Below are 19,815 nucleotides of genomic sequence, written 5' to 3'. Positions count from 1 at the left end.
AAATTACACACACGATTTCATTGAAAGTTGATCACAACCTTCATGGCCCATGATGTACCAAGAGTTTCTTCACAGCATTTAAAAATAACAGGGTCTGAGGGGGTCAGGTGATCCTCAGGACCAGCAGTCCTATTTTTGCTTGGTTGATAGGGGCGATCCACAAAAAGTTGGACATGGAAATTTTTTGACTCTGGTAGTAATTCTTGGGGAAAATACGAGGAGCATAGAAAAGGCCCCATTATATGGTATGTGCCATGTGGCAAAGTCTAGAAAAGAAGGGACATTCCATAGCTTGTAGAAAATGTCAAACAATACAAAATAAGAGGCATTCAAAAAATCTTGTGCACATGCTGGACTATCCTTGTGTTCTAAGGAGGAACCAAGTACCGTAAAATTCGGACTATTAGCCGCAACTTTTTCCCTCAACTTTGACCTCTGCGGCTAAAATAACGATGCGGCTTGTTTATGGAATTTTCATAAACTTGGAGTGAATGAATCCATGATCAGACGTTGGAGAAAGCAGAGGGGCGAACTTTCTCGCTGCAAAAAGTCAACAAAGGCTTTCAGAGGTAGGAAATGCCGATGGCCCGAACTGGAAGACGAACTTGAAGACTGGGTTAACACACAGAGAGTGGATGGTCGGGGTGTTTCTACTGTTCAGATTAGACTCAAAGCAAGATCGATCGCTGCAGAAAAGAAAATAGAAGAATTTCAGGGCGGGCAGTCATGGTGTTTCAGATTTATGAAACGCAAAGGTCTTTCTGTCAGAGCACGAACGACTCTCTGTCAACAACTCCCTCCTGACTTCGAAGAAAAAATCACAAACTTTCGGAACTACACGCAGGAGAAAATAGCAGAGAACGTCATTGCTCCGCAGGACATAATTAATATGGATGAGGTCCCTCTGACCTTTGACCTACCTCTCAATCGGACTGTAAACAAAAAAGGCAACCGTGATTGAATTTGTGCTTTGCGCGCGTCTGACAAGTTTCTGTGGCTGTCGAGTTTCTCACTTTTTGTGGTTAATAAATGGTTGCGGCTTATAAACCAGTGCGGCTTGTGTGTGTTTAAATTCCAGTTTTAAAAAAAAATTAGGGGATGCGGCTTATATAACGATGCGCTCAATAGTCCGAAATTTACGGTAATGCTCGAGAAAATTTCATATAAAACGGCACCAACTTGATTCATACAGCTGCATGAAGAAGTAAATGTATTTTATTTGACAGATGTAGGGCTCAAATAGAGAAGGGTGTATTATTGTATTGCCTATACACTGCCCACAAGACGTTTTCCCAGGGAACTTATTACCTCCTCCACCAAGCTGGGCCAGACAGGAACAAATATGGAGCAACGACCCGATCACATCCTTGTACAGGGAACTATCTCCATGCCCAGCCCGGCATGAGAGGAGAAGAGGGCGTAGCTGGTTGGGTGGGGTGTGGTGCAGCACGGCAGCTTGAGCAAATTTCACGCAGGTCCCCCCAGAGGTTCGTTCTGGGCATCTGCCCCATCGTCCTCGCTGTGCGCTTTCATCAGGTTCGCCCCCCACCCGTCGCCATGGCGTACTTTGCCCTGCCCATCTTGTCTGCTATTGGCACAAGGGCCACATTTGATACACCCATGAGGAAGAGAGGATGACATCTGTCCATACATAAAACGACGCATATCTAACATCACGATGACATTGTCACGCTTTTGTACACCACTCCTTTCCTATGCCATCTCCAAGTGCTGCATAACGTCATTGCCGGGCACCGAAGGGGGCTCGGCAATGATGCACGCTGAAAGGGAGTACTCAGTTTTCACTCTCATTTGTTTGTTTGTTGTACACCGCACCTTTCCTATGCCATCTCCAGGCGCTGCATGACGTCATTGCTGGGCACCGAAGGGGGCTCGGCAATGACGCACGCTGAAAGGGAGTACTCAGTTTTCACTCTGGTTGTTTTCTTGCTTTCTTTCTTGTTGTACACTGCACCTTTCCTATGCCATCCCCAGGTGCTGCATAACGTCATTGCCGGGCACCGAAGGGGGGCTCGGCAATGACGCACGCTGAAAGGGAGTACTCAGTTTTCACTCTGGTTGTTTGTTTGTTGTACACCGCACATTTCCTATGCCATTGCAAATCATCATTGCCGGGCACCGAAGGGGGCTCGGCAGTGACACACGCTGAAAGGGAGTACTCAGTTTTCACTCTGGTTGTTTGTTTGCTTTCTTGCTTTCTTGTTTGTTTGTCCGGACGATATCTCAGCCATCCTTTGAGCTAGGAAGCTGAAATTTCGGCACAGTAGTGAGCATGTCCTTTGTCAAAAACGTTATTTTTTGTTTTTTGAATAATCAATTAATTGAGGAGTTATTTAATTATTAGCGATTAATTAAGCACTTATTTAATTAATCAAATTTCCTTTCTCTTCTGACCATTAACGCAGGCACCTTTTGAGTTAGGAAGCTGATATTTGGACATGCCAATGACCAGGTGATTTGGCTGCAAAGGCTATTTTTGATTTATTAATTAATCAATTAATCAATTAATCGATTAATTATTGTACACCGCTCCTTTCCTATGCCATCTCCAGGCATTGCAAATCGTCATTGCTGGGCACCGAAGGGGGCTCGGCAGTGACGCACGCTGAAAGGGAGTACTCAGTTTTCACTCTGGTTGTTTGTTTGTTTGTTTTCGTTTGTTTTCTTTCTTGTTTGTTTGTCCGGACGATATCTCAGCCATCCTTTGAGCTAGGAAGCTGAAATTTCGGCACAGTAGTGAGCAAGTCCTTTGTCAAAAACAGTATTTTTTGTTTTTTGAATAATCGATTAATTGAGGAGTTATTTAATTATTAGCGATTAATTCAGTACTTATTTAATTAATCAAATTTCCTTTCTCTTCTGACCATTAACTCAGGCACCTTTTGAGTTAGGAAGCTGATATTTCGACATGCCAATGACCAGGTGATTTGGCTGCAAAGGCTATTTTTGATTTATTAATTAACCAATTAATCGATTAATTATTTAATTTTCGATTAATGACTAAAAAATTTTTTTTTTTTTAGTTACAGATTCTGATGAAATGGTGGTGGTTTATGTGTTCTATGACCGAATTGCTTAATCATTTAATTTTTTAATGATTATTATTTATTTATTTTCATTATTAATCATTTATTTAATTTCTTTCTCATTTGGCCAATAGCTCAGGCATCTTTTGAGCTCGGAAGCTAATATTTGGACATGAGTGACCAAGTGATGTGGCTATCAAGGATATTTTTGATTTATTGATTAATCAATTAATCAATTAATCGATTAATTATTTAATTATTCGATTAGTTACAAAAAAAAAAAAATCAGTTACAGATTCTGATGAAATGGTGGTGGTTTATGTGTTCTGTGACCGAATTGATTAATAATTTAATTTTTTAATGATTATTATTTATTTATTTTCATTATTAATCATTTATTTATTTTCTTTCTCATTTGGCCAATATCTCAGGCACCTTTTGAGCTGGGAAGCTAATATTTGGACATGACAGTGACCAAGTGATGTGGCTATCAAGGATATATTTGATTTATTGATTAATCATTTAATCGATTAATTATTTATTGATTAATTGATTAATCAATTAATTTTTTTTATTTATTAATGACTTATTTAATTAAATTTCTAAAAAATTCATCTTCGGATGAAGCACTAGTGGTTTAGTTATGCCATTAGCCAATTGATTAAGAAAATATTTTGTGATAATCTTTTATTGATTTTAATTATACAATTAATCAATCAATTAGCATACACCTCTCCTTCCCAATGCAGCCTTTATGAGCTGCACTGCGGTATTGCCGGGCGCCCGAGGCGCCCCGGCAATGCCGCGCTGTAGGATATTTAATTATTTGGCATGGGGGCGGTGTACTTTGAATGTATGTGGACTTGTTTAATTATTCGATTAATGACTAAAAAAATTTATTTTTTTTAAGTTACAGATTCTGATGAAATGGTGGTGGTGTATGTGTTCTCTGACCGAATTGATTAATAATTTAATTTTTTTATGATTTTTATTTATTTATTTTCATTATCAATCATTTATTTATTTTCTTTCTCATTTGGCCAATATCTCAGGCACCTTTTGAGCTCGGAAGCTAATATTTGGACATGAGTGACCAAGTGATGTGGCTATCAAGGATATTTTTGATTTATTGATTAATCAATTAATCAATAATTAATCGATTAATTATTTAATTATTCGATGAATTACTAAAAATATATATATATATTCAGTTACAGATTCTGATGAAATGGTGGTGGTTTATGTGTTCTGTGACCGAATTGATTAATAATTTAATTTTTTCATGATTATTATTTATTTCTTTTCATTATTAATCATTTATTTATTTTCTTTCTGATTTGGCCAATATCTCAGGCACCTTTTGAGCTGGGAAGCTAATATTTGGACATGACAGTGACCAAGTGATGTGGCTATCAAAGGATATTTTTTATTTATTGATTAATCATTTAATCAATTAATTATTTATTGATTAATCGATTAATTATTTCTTGATTAATCAATTAATTATTTAATTTTGTATTAATGAGTTATTTAATTAAATTTCTAAAAGATACATCTTCGGATGAAGCACTAGTGGTTTAGTTATGCTATTAGCCAATTGATTAAGAAAATATTTTGTGATAATCTTTTATTGATTTTAATTATACAATGAATCAATCAATTAGTGTACACCTCTCCCTCCCAATGCAGCCTCTATGAGCTGCACTGCGGTATTGCCGGGCGCCGGAGGCGCCACGGCAATGCCACGCTGTAGGATATTTAATTATTTGGCATGGGGGCGGTGTACTTTGAATGTATCTGTACTTGCTGGTTTTCTTGGTTGTTTGTTTGTTTGTCCGGGCGATATCTCAGCCATCCTTTGAGCTAGGAAGCTGAAATTTCGGCACAATAGTGAGCAAATCCTTTGTCAAAAACGGTATTTTTTGTTTTTTGATTAATCAATTAATTGAGGAGTTATTTCATTATTAGTGATTAATTAAGTTCTTATTTAATTCATTAAATTTCCTTTCTCTTCTGACCATTAACTCAGGCACCTTTTGAGTTAGGAAGCTGATATTTGGACATGCCAATGACCAGGTGATTTGGCTGCAAAGGCTATTTTTGATTTATTAATTAATCAATTAATCAATTAATAGTAGGGAGATAATGGGGCTTCCAGGACACCCATGTATTTAGATGGGACTTTTTCCCAAACTGCCCATTTTTCCCCTTATTACCGCGACACCCCTTTCTCCTTTTACATGTAAGTGAATGGGGGAGTCCTTACTTACCCTCCAAGGACCACGCGACATTCAAAATTCCTCATTGATCCTATGAATATTTGCTCATTTTCTAATTTTTTAAACAACTCCATTCTCTTATGGAACTCATTCCCATCTAGGATATTGATAAACTTTACATCAAGTACCTTTCTCTGTGCATTTATAAAATGATATGTTTCACGGAGGGACCTGGTCTGTCCTCCTCCCGATCCACATACCATTTTAAAATTATAATATTTATTATCCGGTTGATAACCATCAAAGTTCTCACTCCACTCTAATATATTTTTCTTCCCGCCCTCCATTACCCCACTTAACAAATGAATACGTTTATCAGTCTTGAGGACCTTCTGACCAGTGATCCTCTCAACCTCTCGGATCTGGTATTTCTCACACTCATTATGTTTTCCATTTATATACCAAGGTTGATTACACCTCCACTCTTTAGTCTGGTTGATACTTGGTTTTATCATTTATTTATTTATAAAAAAGGCGGCGGTAGCCCTTAAAATCACTAACCCCATTTTCTTATCACTAATATATGGATGGTTGTTGTTTAATGGCTTATCAGTTTTGTTTTTTGTAATTCTTGTGAATAAAATGTCCCTAATATTTCTTCCCCATTCATATCATACAATTTGTAGGTCCAAGGAGCTGTATTCATTACATCAATGATTTTAAATAATTTATTAGTCCACCTCTTTGTATAACCTTTCTCAAAATGGCTTTTCCATCTGTATATTCTTACAATATCACCAACTTTGAAATTGGGCTTTCTCAAATTAATCTCCTTTTCATATTCTAATTTTGTAAATGTTTCTGATGGTTTTGATTTTGTTGATGAATGAACTGTATTATTGTAATTATCTACAATATTCTGGATTAAATATACCCATTGTTGAGAACCGAGTTGTGTGAATTTTTTATATAGTTTCTCTTTCAAAGTGCGATTAAAACGCTCAATAACAACTGCCTTTCCTTCATTAAAGGTGCTGTATAATTTAATATCCTCCCCCTTAAGAAATTTCATAAATATTTTGTTATAGAACTCTGTTCCCTCGTCAGTCCATAACTTCTTTGGTTTCCTTTTATCCCTATCAAATATTGACTTAAAGGCTAACATTAAAGTATTACCTCTCTTGTTTTTCAAAGGAACAACCCAGGCAAATCTACTCCTCAAATCAATAACGGTTAAAGCATACCTGTATCCCTTATCATTATTTAGTTCGATTAAATCAGCGGACCATATGTGGTCGGTGTATTTAGAATAAACTTTCCTTCTTTTTAACTTTGTGATTATAGGTTTATGTAATTCATTAGCCAAAAGCTCCTCAGTCTTGATAACATCATTAGAGCCTAATAGTTTTTTGAGGGTGAATAACCAAGACCAAGTTTCAATTTAGCACTTATCATTTTTTTCACAATAAACCTATCAACTTTCTCTCTCAACGTAGGATTTCGTATCAAAGACAAATTATACAACATTTCTCTGTCTGCTTCATGTTTTTCATCCAATGTGGTGGTATCCCCATAAGCAATATCATGATTCATACAAACTTCATCAACCCTATTTATAGGTTTAGACCAAGGTTTAGGATTGTCAGCCTCATCTAATCTTTTATCCAGGTTTGTTCCTGGACCACAGAAAGAATACCCTGGAAGGTGTAATTCCCCTGGAATTCCAGTTGTTGTAAATTTACTTCCTGGCAGAAACTTTTGTATGTCTCCTCCACTTTTAGGAGAGATGAATTGGCACTTTTTAGAGCCACACACTTGACATATTCCTTTTTGATAAACTCTATTATTTTTAGCTTTAACATACAATACACTTTTAGATTTAATTTTCTTTTTACATTTAAGACAATAACTCATATTTATTTATGAGAAAAATTCCGACAGAGTATCAAAACCTTTTTGGTTTTTAACATATACATTTCAATCTTTATTTTTAAAACATAAAGAATCCTAAGGAATGCCTTCACTCTCTCCTCCATTTATTTACAAATAAAACTAACTAAAGTCAATTACACCAACATCATCAACTATATAATCTTTTCCTTCTTCTTCTTCATCACCACTTTCTCGTTTAAACCTCCTCCCTGAAATTGTAGTAAAGGTTGTTTTCATTCTTTCAAATAATATTTTCCTGAGAATTTGAATTTCTTTATTTTCCTCCTCAGTGCGTTGAGTTTGATTTATTTGCTGTAATACCTTCAATCTTTTATTAATCTCACTGATTTCCATCTTTTTATATTTTTCCTCCCTCTCTCTTTGCTCCCTCTCCTCCTTCTCTCTTTTCTCCCTTTTCTCCCTCTCCTCCTTCTCCTTTTTCTCCCTCTCCTCCTTCTCTCTTTTCTCCCTTTTCTCCCTCTCCTCCTTCTCCTTTTTCTCTCTTTCCTCCTTCTCCCTTTTCTCCCTTTCCTCCTTCTCCTTTTTCTCCCTTTCCTCCTTCTCCTTTTTCTCCTTTTCCTCCTTCTCTTCTTCAACTCCTTCCTCATCCCTTGCTACCCTTGAGTTTGAACCCCAAAGAATATTATACATATACTCATCTGGATTTTGAGATATTCTTGTATCAATATTTATTTTTCTCATAATAGGATACCAATAAGATTTGTTAACGATTTCTAAAAGAGTTTTATATTTCATAACTTTGAGAAGTTCATTTTTATTTAATATTTTAAACAAGTCTCTATTTGTGGGTTTAGCAATATCAGTATAAGGCCAGTTTTTAATGACAAAATTTCCATGTATATGCTCCAAATCATAAGGTATGTAATACCGAGCACCCTTTTCTTGTAGGTATCCCTGAATACAAAAATTATAATTCTCTTGTAGTCTTTTTCCTGCCATTTATGTATCAGAAATATATGTGAGATTAATATTATGACAGGTAATACCACCCCATCTTCCCACTACCAAATTGGTTTGTATTCCTCGGCTTTCTATCCTTACCTCATTACCTTCCTTCTTTGTCATGCTAACCATCGCTATACTATCATATATTTTTCTTTTCTTAAAACCATGTATTTGTTGTTTATTAATTGTACTTCCACATAAATCCTTATCCTCACCAAGCGGATAATATTCTTCTTTACGAGACTGATTAAAATCATGTAGGTCTTCTATGTTTATTGAAAAAGACCAATTATACCCTAAATCAGGCATATCATACCCCCATTTATTAATTCGCATATTAACTATATATGTCCTTCTTTATAAAATTCAATTGTAAGCAGGTAGTTAAATTCAATGAGGAAAGGTGTATGGTCAGTATAACCAGGTGTTGTGGTTGTAAATTTTACTTGTTTAACAAAACGTGCTGTTTTCTTTAAAAATATATATTGTGATAAATCACTGTATCTAATTAAGTCATTCGCATCTGTAGGGTTTGGATAATTGATTAATTTATAAGTATTCTTCATATTAATATTTTTACTTATACTATATTTTTGTGATCCCTGGTGTTGGGCTAGCGGCTAGGGTGCCGGCTTAGGATCCTAGGATCCTGGGTTCGAATCTCGGTCGATCGCTGAATTAACGCCAGGGGGGTTGACTCAGCCTGTCATCCTTCCGAGGTCGGCTAATTGAGTACCAGTTCACTGGTAATTCCCTGTTTGTCGTTGAAGGCGGCAAAAAGGGTTGGCGTCAGGAAGGGCATCCGGCCGTAAAACATTGCTTCAAAAAGGGGACCAAAAAACAACAACTACCACAGTCCCCGAAAAGGCCAACCCCCGCTTTGCGGGGAAAACTGGCCTCTAAACGGTGGTTTTATACTATATTTTTGTCGTTCAGCCTGTGCCTTTGTATAATAATTTGATAAATCAGTATCCTGAGAGGATTTTCCAAAGATAGAACCATCTTTTCCGACATAAGTCATTTATATTAGATTAAAAATGATATCATAAAAATTTTCATTATTGTTGAGTTGAAATAATACATATAAACATAATTGACCACAACATTTAGAATTAATTTCTTGAACTTGAAATGTTTGATAAACACCATTCTGTAAGAATTGTATTACTTCAACAGGTGGTGGCATACCATAACTATCAAAATAATATTTATCCTGACTATTATGAATACAAACCCAATGAGAACCATTCTGTGTGTCTAAATTAAATAATAATATTCTTTGTATTCTTATTTATATGTATTAATTCATCTCTCATACAGATTACCACATTATCAATTTGTAGTGTTTTACAATACTTAGCTAGTTCTATATTTGACGTTGTATTCTTTCCAAATTGTTTAAACCATTTATCCATTTATTTATGAGAAAGATACAATCCATTACCCCTTTTAGTTAGTTTAACACCCACTTGAGCGATAGAGGAAAGCATATCTCCAACCAACAATCTAGCTTTATCAGGTAGACTTTCAAGTTTTTGAGCAAAATCTACAATTACACCACTTCCACTAATTTGTTTCTCCAACTCCTTGTTATGTCTTTCCAATTCTTTTTGAGCTTTTAGTTGTGCCTTCCTTTCGTTAGCAGTTTTTACCGCTGCTGAAATACCACCAGTCAATGCTCCCGCCGCACTTAAACCAGCAAATAAAGGAATTAGAAACGGGAGAAATCCTCCTCTTGACTCGTCTATTGAATATTTCTTTAACATAGGTTTTGTCATTTTAATTTTAAGTGAACCAGTATCATTTAGTGTTTTTACTTGTGTGTGTGTGAGTAAAACATCAATTCTTACAGCTCCTTTTCTTTGAATTGTATTAACATTAATAATACAAGGCTTTTGATTTTGAATACAAGATGTTAATTTATTAAGATTGATTTGATTAACATATACCCCTACCATTTATTTATGAGAAAAAACCTATGTGATATTAATCATAACACCATTATCTGTATTAATCGGTAATTCTGTTTCTTCCAAAAGCAAACAATATGCATTAACCTCTTCACTCTCCCCTCTTTCAATGTATAGAGAAGTATCCACTCGATTAGACTTTATAGTTTCCTTTTGAGAACTCAGGTCAATTGCGTAGATTGTATAAAGTTTTTGAAACACAACCATATCCAAAATAGGATCATTATTACCATTACTTTCACACACCTTTTGGTAGGAATTGTAGGCTTCCGCATAATCATTTTTTTCCCAATCAATTTCCAATCTATCTCGCGGATAAAGTGTGCCATCAAGAGAAACCCGAAGTTGTTTCACCTTAGCATTATCACTCAGCGCATTATTCTTATCAGTGCCTTCATCTCCATCTGGTTTCTTAAAAATGAGCCATAGGTATCGTGGCTTTCCTTGAAGAACACCTAAATTCCAAGTGTAGGTAGTGTGTTCCAGTTTAACGTGTTGACATCTTCTTTTAAGGTATGATACATTTAGTGGTTTCTTTGAGTTAAGTCTTCTATTTAATATCTCTTCCGTTTTAAGATTAGGAGTATATTCACTAATATACCAACACAAATCATTAATAACAAATTTATTATTATCACCAAAAGCATTTTGAGCCCCAAAAAGCAATCTATTTACATTATCATTCCTTTGTAGTTGAAATCTAATTTTAAGCCCATACAAAACTTTATCATAATCACAAAATCCAAATATACCTTTAAGAGGTACTGCTACGGTAAAACTATTCTCTGCTTTTGTTTCATCATTATACATTGACTTCCTTTGACTATAACCGGGGTCAGCATTTGTTCCCGTTGACATATCAGGAATAAAACCTTCAACAGCTCCCTTACCCATTCTATCACTAAACGAATATAGTGTAAATTTCATCATTTCAGATGGAGCAGAGACATAATCAACCGCTTCAACCTCTTGTGTTCCAATATACAGGCGGACACTGTCAAACATTTTCCAGAAGAAATCATTTATGAGTGTAGCATTAGTATTATTCACAGCCTTAGTGAATTTAAATTTACACAGCAAGAAACTATCAGCTATATTCAAGTAAGTTTGTTGATTATTTATTTCAAAACTTTTTGTTCCGTTTGAATTCCAGTCTGTTCCTGTTATAGCATTTACCTTAAAATAGTCTTCCTTTTTCGTGGAGTTTGAAATGATAATCGTATCATCCAAATCATAAATACTATCAATCGCTTCCATACTTGTATTTATATAGCATTAAAATTGTTGAAACCCTGACCCAAGTATTTTAATGATTTTTTGTCATTCTTGTGAAGATAGTTGAGTTTTACCTTTTTTTATTTCTTTGATTGCTTGTAATTTATGAGACTCCTTTTGAGCATCTTTTATACTCTTTATAGCACCCGCAACTGAGCCCACGGCAGAAGCAGTTGAACCAATTAGGTCTTTATGTTTAAGGATGGTTGAACCAATACCCATTAGAGTATCAATTATCCCATCTCCTTTATTTCTAAATTGATGTCCCACACCCCGTTGTCTCTTTGGTTTATAGTATCCTTTACCCACATACCTTGTATAGTATGGTGAAAGGAACATACCCTCCCCTGTAATTACTTTATATTTTCCCAACTCGTGTTTTCTCACAATAACCTTTATTTATTTATTGAAAAACTTCACGTAGGTGAATTCTGATGGATATAATTTCTTCATTAAAGGAGATCATATGATTATCTTGATCGGTTATCCTAAAATTTACTCTGTATATGGTTTTTCCTGACACAGGTAAATAGACAAGATTTTTTGGTTCCATATTGAATTTATAACCAATCGGGGTTGAGTATGCACTGAATGAAAATATTGTATTTGTTCTTATTCCATCGTTATAAGCACCATCAATCAAATCACAATGAATTAATACTGAATTTATACCGGAGGATATTTGAATAACATTATCACTGTAAGACGTCCCGTTAGTTTCAATCTTTTTTGAAGAGAAACCCAATAGCTCTCTGAACGAATTTTCAATCGTGAAATCAACTTTATAATTATTTTTAAGTTTAATAGTTGATTTTGAAGTGTGTTTTTGAATATCTATTACAATATTTTTTGGTTCATCACCTTTTTCTTTCATAAGGCAAGAGACTTCAGAAGATATTTGAGAAATCTCGTAAGCTCCGGGTGAAACTGTTATAGTTTTGTACCCACTTCCTGGATTATAACTAAACTTGTTGTTTTTCTCTGTGATATTAAAAAGTGTATTGTAAGTCTCCATTGACAACAAAGAAGCCTCATATGAGGCAAGGGGGTCAAGTTGTAGTGGGTAAGGGAATGATGCTGTGTAATCACTCGTTGTAAAATTAAAACTAAGAATTGTGCTTCTCATCTTATTTAATATCTAATAAAATATCTTTGTATTGACATTTATTAATTATTTTCATATTCATCAACTGGTCTAAAATGGCGGATGTTTCATTAAAACAATTGTTGTTTCCAGCCTTCTTACTACCTAACAACAATAATAGCCTATTAACTAATTGTGATGGGTCATTTGGAAGAAAGCTAACACCCGAACCAAGCTGACTTAAAGCATCAATAATATGTTTCTCCTTCTCATTCTTCTTACTTTTACCAGCAACAGAAACTCTATAATCAAGTGCGTTTAGTAAATCAATATATACCCTATCTTCCTCTCTTTCCATATCAAGTGGTTCCTCAAAATATTTTGAACCGCTGAATCCGGAGTTTGTTAGAAGAAACATTAATCTTGGAGTTAATTCAACATTTGGTTGAGCAGAACTTAAGAACACCAATTTATCATTAAATATCAATAACTTTTCTTTCACAAGATGGAACTGTGCTGGTTCTTCTGTTGGAATGAGACCTGCTCTGGTTTTTGAACCTGCCGAATACTCATTGTTTTGAAGAGCTTCCACAACATAATTAGGGGGTTGATTTACCTCCTCAAGTTTCCGAAATAATCCCTCGTCATCATATTCTAATTCACCAAGTTCTTGCTTTGTCATTTGACTAAAATCTTTGATCATTTGAAGTTTTTTTGGAGTAAATTCTACCGTGGGGGCTGTAGGTGAGTGTTGAGTTTTCAAAAGTGGTTTAAAAAATTTCTCTTGTTTTCTTTCAAAGGCTTCTTCACCAGTTAGTTTCTGTCTCCGTTTCTTCTTTATCTCTTCCTGTTGTTTAACAACTTTTGAAACTAATTGTTGATGTTCCTTTAACTTTCTTGTTCTTTCTTCGGCATTCATTTAGTATTGAAAAATATCATTTAATGAATCGTAAAGGTCAATGGGAAAATTTTCCTTTTCTTCATCATTATAGTAAATGTGTTGAAATAAATCATTTTCTTTAAATATTTCATCAAATTCTTTATTGGTATTAATACGAGTTGTTATTTCTTCTTCACTAATACTTGTATCTCTGCTTTTCATACGTTTGCGTTGAGTCTCCTCATCGATATCAAAACCGAATGATAAAATCTTAACTCCATCACCACACAAATGTTTCATAATTTGTTTCATTCCTTCAGGATTAGTTTCTAAAATCCCAAGACCGTTAGATTTTACTTTACTTAACTCACTCTTACAATGTGAATATTTTGTAGAACCAAGAGAGACCTCCTCAAATATTTGACCTTCGTTCCTCAATCGCATATGTTCCTCCATTGAAATGTAGTAATAATCTTTCCCTTCTACTTCTCCTGGTCGCTTTGCTCTGGTTGTAGTACTCACAAAACGAATCATAGGGTGTTTTTAAAAAAAACTTACAATCTTTTCATTTTTACTATTCAAGAGTTTAGATTTATGAAAGTTCTTTCCTGAAGCAGATTTACCCACAAGATTAATAATAACAGTTATCATTTATATATGTAATTATGTTTAAAATAAAAATACATCCTTTGATATCTCATCTTGTTTCACAACAATATATTTATATTTTCCAATCGTGTGTTTCATATAATTTTCAAATTCTTTTTTACTACATAACGTAGAGCAATTATCTCTCCAAAAATTATTTACATCTATTGAATTTAACTTAAATAAAATAAAAGTATTAGCATTGTTTCTTATTGAACGCCGGGGAGTTGAAAATATGACTGACTAAGATAAATACAATTACAAGAAGAATGTCTCCCTCTTGTATAGTAGCTATCCATTACTGTTTGGTTTCTCTCATTAACACAATCATCAAAGATAACGAGGTTCTTTTTTGATTTATCTAAATCTTGAAGTGAAGGTATATCATCCGTATTATCACTGAGAATACAAGTTATGGGTTTTGGTTTCGATTTTGATTTCTGTGTATCACAAAATAATTGTATTATATCTTCAATATTATAATCATTTAGTTTGTTTTGAAGTTTAAATAAACCGATAATGTCTTCCTTTTTAAGACCTGCATTAAAACCCTGTGAGAGTAGTTGATACTCGGGTTGAAAACTAGACTTTGTAAAAATTATTAAATTATCATAATCTAAAAAATTAGGACCAAGGAGCATCTTTAAAAGTAAACAGGTTTTTCCACATCCGCTTGAACCAACTATTAGACATCTCAATGAATTTGGAATGTTTTTATGGTTATTAAATTTTATTTTATTTTCCCAAACGGGTAAAAAATCATTCATTTATATATTTGAAAAACAAGTCATCTAACTTTTTTTGAGCTATTTTAGAAACTCTATATTTTATCCTGAGTTCGGGTTTAATTTCAAAATAATTCATTATTTTATTTATATAGTATCTTGTATTAACATTTCCATTAAAATTATTTTGAATAATAAATATCATTAAACCCTTATACATTTCCTCAATACAAATAGTCTCTTCCCTTGAAAGAAATGGTGTATTATCATAACAATACTTAACATTCATCTCTCTTATTAATCTTGTAAAGTAATTCATTTTTGGTTCTAATTTAAAAGAGTTATATATTTTTTTATTTTTTTTATTATCATTAATTAAAATTAAATCACAGAAAATACATTGTTTATATGAACCCTCATTATTAAGCCCTATTCTATCACAAGCTGGACAATTCTCTAATTTATCATATGGAGAGTCTGGAAATTCTAAATATCCTTCTATCATATTTATATAGTAAATTTTTACTTAAACTAAACGCAAGTTTATTAGCCAATAAATACAATGTTTCAAAGCACAAAAGACAAATTTCAATCAATCTCTACCTCGGTGGAAGATATAGAAAAATATGTCAAAGATGTTAAATTGAACAAAGATAAATATGGGAACTTCTGGATAAAGACGGAAATGGAGAACAAGATGAGTTCCACTATTCCATTCACAGGAAGAGCCTATCCTGTAAAGTCATCACTCAAGGTAAGTCTTACAAAAGTATCTCCACTTCTACTGGCTATTCTGACAAGGCTAGAATCTAAAATTGATCCTGAGGCTTTAAAGATGAATGATAAGACCATCGACAATTCTCGTGGAGACATTTGTATATACCTTAATAAACCCAAAAGTATTGAAATAAATAAAGATGTAAATATTTCTGGGACTTTGTCTCTCAGAACACTTATTATTCATGATTATTTGAAAATTACATTCAATTTGAGTCATGTTGTAGTTGATTCTGTAATTGAAAGAAAGTGTATTGATATAAATGGAAATTGTGTTTCTTACTAATTAAATGAGTAGTTATTCCGAAGAAGACTTTTTCAGTGATTCTGAATTTGATACTGAGAGCCTCGGATCAGAAGAAAGCTTTGGTATCTGTTCAGATGATAGTTATGAGAGTAGTTTTATTGATGATTCCGATTACTATATAGAGTTTAGTGATGGAGAAATATGAAGTTTCTCACTATATAAATAACATGAAATCTGGTTATTGTTCCGCCTGTGATAAACAGTACAATCGATATGATATTCATATCAGGACCATTAAACATGCTATCAATACATCTGATAAGAGTAAAAATATGATAAGATGTGAACCTTGTAATAAGCTAATTAGAGTACTTGATAAAAGGAAACATAAACAAACAAAGCACCATTTAGATAATGTTCTTAACGGTTATAAAGAAGAAGAGATGGAACATTGTGATCTTTGTGATAAGGATATGAAGAAGACTAGTTATAGATATCACATCCTAACCAAGAATCATATGAATAAGTTGCCCCAAATTTAATTGAGTTTCCTGACTCTTGTTTTCAATTTTTTCATGTTTATTTTAAGTAAAAGATAACTAGTAAATAGTGAAGTTTTTTTACTATATAAATATGACGAATTCTACTTACTGTGAGAGTTGTGAGCAGAACTACAAACATATCAAAAAACATTATAGAACACAAAAACATTTAAAGAGTAAAGATAATAAGTATTGTAAGATTTGTAAGACATGGGTTCTGAGAAGTGGGTATGATCAACACTTAGATACTCAAAAACATTTGAAGAATCTCAAACCAAAGGTTCTTCCAAAGGTCTATTGTGAGCGCTGTCAACACTACATCCTCAAGAAGGATTGGAAGCGTCATGAGAAGACAAAGAAACACCAAGTTCCATATTATGAGATTGAAAATTTAGATGGTGCTTTCAAAGGAAATATTAAAATTAGATTGTTCCGTTTCAAAGATCCAGTCCCCCATTCTCTGGGAGCTGCTGTTGATCTTACAAAGGAAGGAATAGATGATCAGATTGATAAGACTATATCTGAAATGGGAAGTTGTAAATATTATTTGGGGGCTAAATTGGTTCTTCGTAAAAAGGAAGATCCACCATTTAACTTTTACCTACATACAACAACTTATATGGTACTTAATAAAAATGATTATAATAGAAATAAAGAACAGGTCTTTAATGAGCTTAAATATAGTGAATATGATATTGATGATCTTATTGTCGGAAGCGGTCTCACTGTTGAAAAGGTTCTGTTTGTTGATGTTCACATTTTTAAATCTGATCCACTACAAGCAAGATCATATATTCAACTTCCTAAAATCATCAAAGATAAAAATGCTATAGTAAATATTCAGAATACTGATAACAAGTGTTTCTTGTGGTCTGTACTAGCATATCTACATCCAGCAAAACAACATGCTGAAAGAGTAAGCAATTATATGAAATATGAAAATGAATTGAATATGAAAAATTTGAAATTTCCGATGACTCTTAATAATATTCCAAAGTTTGAAAAGTTAAATAATATTTCTATAAATGTCTATGGGTTGACTGAAAAGAATAAAGTGCAGATTTTACAAATCTCAGATGATGAGAAAGAAAAACATGTTGATCTCTTGTATTTCCGATCTCGTGAAATTGAACATTATGCTTATATCAAGAACTTTTCAAGATTAATTAAATCACAAGTCTATTCTAGAAAATGTAAAGTTTATCCATGTCGTCGGTGTTTGAATACATTTCATTCACAGGAGAGATTGGATACTCATAAACAATATTGTTCAAATGAGAAAGCAACAGTCATTACACTTCCAAAGCCTGGTTCTAAAATTTCATTCAAAGATCAAAATAAAACAATTAAACATCCTTTTGTGATATATGCTGATTTTGAGAGTATCTTGGAGAAAATAGCAACAGCAGCTCCAGATCCAAAAGAATCATACACAAATAAGTATCAAAAACATACTCCTTGCGGATTTTGTTATTATATCAAATCATCCGATTGTGATGAATATAACAAGTTAGAGGAGTATAGAGGCTCAAATGCCCCAGAGGAGTTTGTGAAACGACTAGAAAAAGACTGTGTTCGATTAACCACGATAATGAGAGAAACCAATAAACCAATGTCCTTAACAAGTAAAGAAAAAAGAGAATTTAGACATCCAAAGGCTGCCTGTCATATTTGTGGGGAGAAAATTGGTGAAAGCCTAAAGGTTAGAGATCATTGTCATCTCACTGGTAAATATAGAGGTCCGGCTCATCAAAGTTGTAATATTAATTATAAACTCCCCTCGTTCATTCCTGTCTTTCTTCATAACAACGCTCATTATGATACACACTTGTTTATTAAAGAGTTGTCAAAGACTCCTGGGAGTATCAGTGCTATTCCAAGTACGGATCAAAAATACATCTCCTTTACAAAAATCATTCCAACAAGACCAACTACAAGAATTCGATTCTTGGATACATATAAATTCATGGCTAGTCCTCTTGCTAACCTAGTTAAAAATTTGAAAAAATTTCCATGTTTGGAGAGTAATTATGAGGATACGGAACTCCTAACACAAAAGGGAATTTACCCGTACGACTATATGGATTCATTTAAAAGATTTGATGAAAAGAAACTTCCTCCAAAAGAAGCTTTTATAATATTCTAAATAATAGCAATGTTTCAGATCATGATTATGTACATGCTCAAAATGTTTGGAAAAAATACAATATCAATAATATGGGTGATTATCATGATCTCTATCTCAAGACTGATGTCCTTCTTCTAGCAGATGTATTCGAAGCATTTAGATCCGTGTGTCTTTCTGGATATGGCTTGGACCCTGCTCATTATTTCACAGCACCGGGTCTTGCTTGGAGTGCTATGTTAAAAATGACTAAACAAGATTTGGATTTGATAACCGATGTTGATATGCTCCTGATGATAGAGAGAGCAAAGAGAGGGGGAATTTCACAAGTCTGCTCATCAAGATATTCAAAAGCAAATAACAAATATCTTCCAGATTATGATCCAAAGAAAGATAGTTCCTATCTCATGTATTATGACGCCAACAACCTCTATGGGTGGGCAATGTCCCAAGCACAACCTTATGGAGGATTGAAATGGGAGAGTGATCATGAGGGTGTTCTAGAAAAGATTTTGAGTTCAACACAAAAAGAGTTGGATGAAAGGAAAGAAGGGTATTTCCTGGAGGTTGATCTAAAGTATCCAAAAGAACTCTTTGAGAAACATAAAGATCTTCCTTTCGGGTGTGAGAAAGAATTAACAAACCCAGAGTGGTTGAGTGAATATCAGAAATCATTTAATAAGGAATCAAGAACAGAAAAACTTTTAACAACATTCTTTGATAAGAAGAACTATGTACTACATCAGAGAAATCTTTTACAATTTGTGAAACATGGTCTAATTGTTGAGAAAGTTCATCGGGTCCTGAAATTCAAACAGAGTTATTGGTTAATGAAATATATTGATTTTAACACTCGAAAGAGAACGCTTGGAAAGACTGACTTTGAGAAAGATTTTTATAAGTTGATGAATAACGCGGTGTTTGGGAAGACTATGGAAAATGTTAGAAAGAGACAAAATATCAAGTTGACAAGTTCCTGGGAACAAACTTCCAAACTAATCAACAGACCGAGCTTTGAGCGTGTTGAAATCTTTACAGAAAACTTTTGTGCTGTTCATATGATGAAAGAAGAAATTGAGATGGATAAACCGATTTATATTGGTACTACTGTTCTCGATCTATCAAAACTACTGATGTATGAATATTATTATGAGAATTTGAAAACAAAGTATGATGATAACGTCATGTTGATGTATATGGATACGGACAGCTTCATCCTGAGTATCAAGACAGATGACGTCTATGATGATATGAAAACAGATTCTTTAATCTATGATACAAGCAACTATGATACTACTAGTCAGCTGTTCTCGAATCAAAATAAAAAGGTGATTGGAAAGTTCAAGGATGAGCTTGGTGGAAATATTCTGAGTGAGTT

At 33.7% G+C, this 19,815-nt stretch overlaps 1 protein-coding gene across 4 annotated transcripts in view; it reads right to left on the bottom strand.

Moving 5' to 3' along the window:
- The window catches only part of ERGIC3 (ERGIC and golgi 3), a 124,351-nt gene that overhangs the window by 97,793 nt on the left and 6,743 nt on the right, over window positions 1-19,815 (bottom strand). The gene's annotated exons all lie outside the window — the stretch shown is intronic.

This window comes from Myxine glutinosa, chromosome 11, assembly GCF_964187855.1.
Source record: "Myxine glutinosa chromosome 11, kmMyxGlut1.1, whole genome shotgun sequence".
In the NCBI taxonomy this organism is placed as follows: domain Eukaryota; kingdom Metazoa; phylum Chordata; class Myxini; order Myxiniformes; family Myxinidae; genus Myxine; species Myxine glutinosa.
Note: the sequence above shows the minus strand (reverse complement) of the source record. Positions and strands in the feature narration are given on the sequence as shown.